General features: G+C 46.7%; 1 non-coding gene across 1 annotated transcript; it reads left to right on the forward strand.

Annotated features, from left to right (window-relative positions):
* Positions 1–3968: 3968 nt before the first annotated feature.
* On the forward strand, positions 3969–4111 carry LOC124016983. Its single transcript, XR_006835443.1, has one exon. It is a non-coding gene; the product is annotated as a U4 spliceosomal RNA (small nuclear RNA).
* Positions 4112–6838: the final 2727 nt, after the last annotated feature.

Raw genomic sequence — 6838 nt, forward strand, 5'->3', positions numbered from 1 at the left:
CCGGTCGCATTCACAGGTTGTATCACTTTTCACTTCATTTCATTACAGTACAACGGTTTTGATTTGTTTGATCGTAGCTAGCTACTTAGCTAGCTACATAGCCGCTTTTGTATCAAAGATAATTGGGTAGTCTAGAGCGATTTTCTAGGTTCGCTAGCCATCTATTGTCGTTCTTTTAACGCAACGTAACGTAAACAACACTGCTAGCTAGCCTGCTAGCCCCCGAATAGCAACACTGCAGAAACTATTACACTCAACGGAACGACTTGATTAGTGTAGTGTCAACAACGCACCCACTGCCAGCTGGCCTACTTCAGCAGTACTGTATCATTTTAATCATTTTAGTCAATAAGATTCTTGCTACGTAGCTTAACTTTCTGAACATTGAGACGTGTAGTCCACTTGTCATTCAATCTCCTTTGCATTAGCGTAGCCTCTTCTGTAGCCTGTCAACTATGTGTCTGTTTATCCCTGTTCTCTCCTCTCTGCACAGACCATACAAACGCTCCACACCGCGTGGCCGCGGCCACCTACTCTGGTGGTCCCAGCGCGCACGACCCACGTGGAGTTCCCAGGTCTCCGGTAGCCTCTGGAACTGCCAATCTGCGGTCAACAAGGCAGAGTTCATCTCAGCCTATGCCTCCCTCCAGTCCCTCGACTTCTTGGCACTGACGGAAACATGGATCACCACAGACAACACTGCTACTCCTACTGCTCTCTCTTCGTCCGCCCACGTGTTCTCGCACACCCGAGAGCGTCTGGTCAGCGGGGTGGTGGCACCGGGATCCTCATCTCTCCCAAGTGGTCATTCTCTCTTTCTCCCCTTACCCATCTGTCTATCGCCTCCTTTGAATTCCATGCTGTCACAGTTACTAGCCCTTTCAAGCTTAACATCCTTATCATTTATCGCCCTCCAGGTTCCCTCGGAGAGTTCATCAATGAGCTTGATGCCTTGATAAGCTCCTTTCCTGAGGACGGCTCACCTCTCACAGTTCTGGGCGACTTTAACCTCCCCACGTCTACCTTTGACTCTTTCCTCTCTGCCTCCTTCTTTCCACTCCTCTCCTCTTGGACCTCACCCTCTCACCTTCCCCCCTACTCACAAGGCAGGCAATACGCTCGACCTCATCTTTACTAGATGCTGTTCTTCCACTAACCTCACTGCAACTCCCCTCCAAGTCTCCGACCACTGCCTTGTATCCTTTTCCCTCTCGCTCTCATCCAACACCTCCCACACTGCCCCTACTCGGATGGTATCGCGCCGTCCCAACCTTCGCTCTCTCTCCCCCGCTACTCTCTCCTCTTCCATCCTATCATCTCTTGCCTCCGCTCAAACCTTCTCTCCCACCTATCTCCTGATTCTGCCTCCTCAACCCTCCTCTCCTCCCCTCTCTGCATCCCTTGACTCTCTATGTCCCCTATCCTCCAGGCCGGCTCGGTCCTCCCCTCCCGCTCCGTGGCTCGATGACTCATTGCGAGCTCACAGAACAGGGCTCCCGGGCAGCCGAGCGGAAATGGGAGGAAAACTCGCCTCCCTGCGGACCTGGCATCCTTTCACTCCCTCCTCTCTACATTTTCCTCCTCTGTCTCTGCTGCTAAAGCCACTTTCTACCACGCTAAATTCCAAGCATCTGCCTCTAACCCTAGGAAGCTCTTTGCCACCTTCTCCTCCCTCCTGAATCCTCCGCCCCCTCCCCCCTCCTCCTCTCTGCAGATGACTTCGTCAACCATTTTGAAAAGAAGGTCGACGACATCCGATCCTCGTTTGCTAAGTCAAACGACACCGCTGGTTCTGCTCACACTGCCCTACCCTGTGCTCTGACCTCTTTCCCCTCTCTCTCCAGATGAAATCTCGCGTCTTGTGACGCCGGCCGCCCAACAACCTGCCCGCTTGACCCTATCCCCTCCTCTCTTCTCCAGACCATTTCCGGAGACCTTCTCCCTTACCTCACCTCGCTCATCAACTCATCCCTGACCGTTGGCTACGTCCCTTCCGTCTTCAAGAGAGCGAGAGTTGCACCCCTTCTGAAAAAACCTACACTCGATCCCTCCGATGTCAACAATTACAGACCAGTATCCTTCTTTCTTTTTCTCTCAAAACTCTTGAACGTGCCGTCCTTGGCCAGCTCTCCCGCTATCTCTCTCTGAATGACCTTCTTGATCCAAATCAGTCAGGTTTCAAGACTAGTCATTCAACTGAGACTGCTCTCCTCTGTATCACGGAGGCGCTCACTGCTAAAGCTAACTCTCTCTCCTCTGCTCTCATCCTTCTAGATCTATCGGCTGCCTTCGATACTGTGAACCATCAGATCCTCCCTCTCCACCCTCTCCGAGTTGGGCATCTCCGGCGCGGCCCACGCTTGGATTGCGTCCTACCTGACAGGTCGCTCCTACCAGGTGGCGGGCGAGAATCTAATCTCCTCACCACGCGCTCTCACCACTGGTGTCCCCAGGGCTCTGTTCTTGGCCTCTTCTATTCTCGCTATACACCAAGTCACTTGGCTCTGTCATAACCTCACATGGTCTCTCTTATCATTGCTATGCAGACGACACACAATTAATCTTCTCCTTTCCCCCTTCTGATGACCAGGTGGCGATCGCATCTCTGCATGTCTGGCAGACATATCAGTGTGGATGACGGATCACCACCTCAAGCTGAACCTCGGCAAGACGGAGCTGCTCTTCCTCCCGGGAAGGACTGCCCGTTCCATGATCTCGCCATCACGGTCGACAACTCCATGTGTCCTCCTCCCAGAGCGCCAAGAACCTTGGCGTGATCCTGGACAACACCCTGTCGTTCTCAACTAACATCAAGGCGGTGGCCCGTTCCTGTAGGTTCATGCTCTACAACATCCCCAGAGTACGACCCTGCCTCACACAGGAAGCGGCGCAGGTCCTAATCCAGGCACTTGTCATCTCCCGTCTGGATTACTGCAACTCGCTGTTGGCTGGGCTCCCTGCCTGTGCCATTAAACCCCTTCAACTCATCCAGAACGCCGCAGCCCGTCTGGTGTTCAACCTTCCCAAGTTCTCTCACGTCACCCCGCTCCTCCGTTCTCTCCACTGGCTTCCAGTTGAAGCTCGCATCCGCTACAAGACCATGGTGCTTGCCTACGGAGCTGTGAGGGGAACGGCACCTCAGTACCTCCAGGCTCTGATCAGGCCCTACACCCAAACAAGGGCACTGCGTTCATCTACCTCTGGCCTGCTCGCCTCCCCTACCACTGAGGAAGTACAGCTCCCCGCTCAGCCCAGTCAAAACTGTTCGCTGCCCTGGCCCCCAATGGTGGAACAAACTCCCTCACGACGCCAGGACAGCGGAGTCAATCACCACCTTCCGGAGACACCTGAAACCCCACCTCTTTAAGGAATACCTAGGATAGGTTAAGTAATCCCTCTCACCCCACCCCCCCTAAGTTTTAGATGCACTATTGTTAAGTGACTGTCCCACTGGATGTCATAAGGTGAATGCACCAATTTGTAAGTCGCTCTTGATAAGACCGTCTGCTAAATGACTTAAATGTAAATGTAATATAGTCAGAAGTAGTCTTGGGGAGAATAGGTTCAGCAACAGGGGGGTATTGGTCCACAATTCCAGTATTGCCCCCACACTGCCTCTAATTCTTGTAAGAAGTAAGGTACCCTTAGCCACGTTATACACTTCCACTAGAGGCAGCGGTGGCAAGGTTGAGTTGAAAAGGTTTTGGGTTTGCGACCCATTGCAGCTGAACCAGTGGTGCAGCTTACCCAACATGCTTTGCTCTCGATATTGTTTTTTTACTACTGGAAAAAGGTCACATCTATTGAATAAGTACCCCACCTTGCCATGAATGACATGTAATCAAGAATCCACCAAAGTGGTAGGTAGGGGGCGAACTGCTAGACATTGCAATGTTAAAACACAATATTACTGTTAAAGGAGAAGCTGTGCAAGACACTGTAAACAGTTTGAGTAGCTGTAATATGCCATTCTTTCGCAGAGGCGATATCGTAGCCTATGAAGTCCATCTGAGGCGTGATTATTGCTGGTTGAAAACTTAACCCAATACCCCGCTTGGGATGACTTGAAATATAGTCAGCCTTGGCAATTTTTTGATAGTCTCATGTGAGACTGCTATAAATGTGAAAGAGAAGCTAGTGACAAGACCAAACATGGGCTGCATCCAACTCATTTATTCTATAACCCTTTTGATGTTTCAGCTGACAGTTGAACATTATCTTGCAACTAGGTAGAAACAGAAAAAAGGTGTCAGTAGTATATGCTGTGTCAGAAGTAGTGTTCGGGAGAATGAACTCAGCAACAGCGGGTTTGGGCCCACAATTTCAGCTTTGCCCCCACACTGCCTCCAATTGTTCCAAGTAGTACGTTACCCAAAGCCACTTTACCCACTTTGTCTTGCCTCCTCTAGAGGCAGCTATGGCAAGATTTACTTGAAAAGGTTTTGGGTTCGACCCCCTTTGCAGCTGAGCCAGTGGTGCTGAATACCCAAAGTGCTTTGTTCTAGATATATATATAGGAAGTCAGTCGGGTTCTCAACTTACTGTTACTTGGGATAATAGAATACACAATGTGCAATTTCAAAATGAGGTTTTTCCTCTTGTTATGTCAATCACTGACAGTCACTCAATTAACCCATGTCAGCTAACATTTTATACATTGCCAGATAAATTAATCTAGCCGGCTATCTAAACATTGTGTTAATCATGGCCGAATTACTGACCGGTATGTAAGGCATGTGCCCAGGGGCCCTGACATCTAGGGGACCCCCATTGATTTTGTTATTCACTCTCAATCAGATATCACATGAACGTGGCATTAGTCATGGGAAAATGTGTAAAATTGCAGGAAATTAGCTTTAAAACTGAAAAGTGTTCAGGCTATCTCTTTGCAAAATGTGTAGATATGCAGGTAAATTAACTTTAAAATGGCAAATTATTCTCTCAATCCCATGGTTGATTACAAACAGCTGGTGGCTCTAAGTCATACCCAATCATAGAGCCCCAGTAGTTATTGTCAAGGCAGGGTGTGGCTGTGCACACTATAGAACAGGGGGCAGGGGATCAATGGTAGAGCAGAACATAAAGTATATACTGTATCTTATGCAATTTGAATCAGGTTCAGAATATATAGAGATATTAGAACATTATTATGTCTTAACTAAAATCATTTGTGAAACTAGAATTGAGCAGATCCATATATAGCATGCAGATACATTTTATAAACTTGATTTCCACTGTAAAAAGCATGTCAATCATTATTTGAACATGTTGGTAACCTGTTGACTAAAAGTGATAATGACCTCGAAGTTGATGTTTGGAAGATATATTGGCCTGGTTTCCCTGGCCCTCGACAAACAACACCCGTGCCAATATATACTCCAAACACTGGCTTCTCTGGCATTATCACTTAAATAGAGCACAGTAATACATGTTTTTCTACATAAGGGACGCCGATGGCATTACCCGTATGGTTGATGAGGAGCTCCATATTGTAAATGCACGGTCCATTACTAGACGTCCACAAGTGTTTTTAAAATAGGCCGATGGACCCAGGTCACGCCCCAGGGCCGGATCTTCCGGGACGTCATCAAATAAAGTCTCTCGGACATTTGGTTTCCGTTTTATAAAATGTTAAATTTTTGGTCATGTTTCCACTGTTCCGGAAAATTTCACCAGAAGGCGACTGGCTGCTTCTTACAAAACATCACCAAAGTTACATGGCCATTTCTCCTAAACGTATAAGACTTCGAAGACAAAACTGAGTGAGCACAGGTTTGGCCAAATGGGCTTTTAGCCCAGAAACAAGATCGAGGCCTCAACGCTTTTTGAGTTAAGGCCCATTTTCTGGGAGTAAAGGTTAACAACTATAATAAAGCGCTAATTTGACCTCTTCACGTCAACGTACAAGAACCTACGGTTATCTATCTATCGCAATTTACGAGAGAAATAGTTCTGTCCGTTCAGTGATGGTTAAAGTAAAAAAAAAATATATTCAAAAAAGTTATAGATCCAGTTTGCAGCGTGTTCAAACAAATCCATTAACCTATCTGGGACTGGGGGTCCGCTAGCAGGTGAGGGAGGAGCGGAACCCCTCACCAACAGCCAATGAAATTGCAATGCGCCAAAAAGTAATCAACAGAAATCTCACGAATCAAATTTCTCAAACATACAAGTATTAGGCACCATTTTAAAGATACAATTCTCGTTAATCCAGCCACAGTGTCTGATTTAAAAAATGCTTTAGAACAAAGTCTCCACAAACGATTATGTTAGGTCACCACCAACTCACAGAAAAACCCAACCATTTTTCCAGCCAAAGAGAGGAGTCACAAAAAGCACAAATATAGATCAAATGAATCAGTAACCTTTGATGATCTTCATCAGATGACACTCATAGGACTTCATGTTACACAATACATGTATGTTTTGTTTGGTAAAGTTCATATTTATATCCAAAAATCTTATTTTACATTGGCGTGTTATGTTCAGTAGTTCCAAAATATGCAGTGATATTGCAGAGAGCCACATGAATTCACAGAAATACTCATTATAAATGTTGATGAAAATGCAAGTGTTATGTATGGAACTTTAGATACACTTCCCCTTAATGCAACCGCTGTGTCAGATTTTTAAAAAACTTGACGGAAAAAGCATAATCTGAGTACGGTGCTCAGAGCTAAACCAGCCAAAAGAAATATCCGCCATGTTGCGCAGTCAACATTCGTCATAAATAGCATTATAAATATTAACTTACCTTTCATGATCTTCATCAGAATGCACTCCCATGAATCACAGTTCCACAATAAATGTTTGTTTTGTTCGACAATGTCCATCATTT

Source organism: Oncorhynchus gorbuscha, unplaced genomic scaffold (genome assembly GCF_021184085.1).
Source record: "Oncorhynchus gorbuscha isolate QuinsamMale2020 ecotype Even-year unplaced genomic scaffold, OgorEven_v1.0 Un_scaffold_13545, whole genome shotgun sequence".
In the NCBI taxonomy this organism is placed as follows: Eukaryota; Metazoa; Chordata; class Actinopteri; order Salmoniformes; family Salmonidae; genus Oncorhynchus; species Oncorhynchus gorbuscha.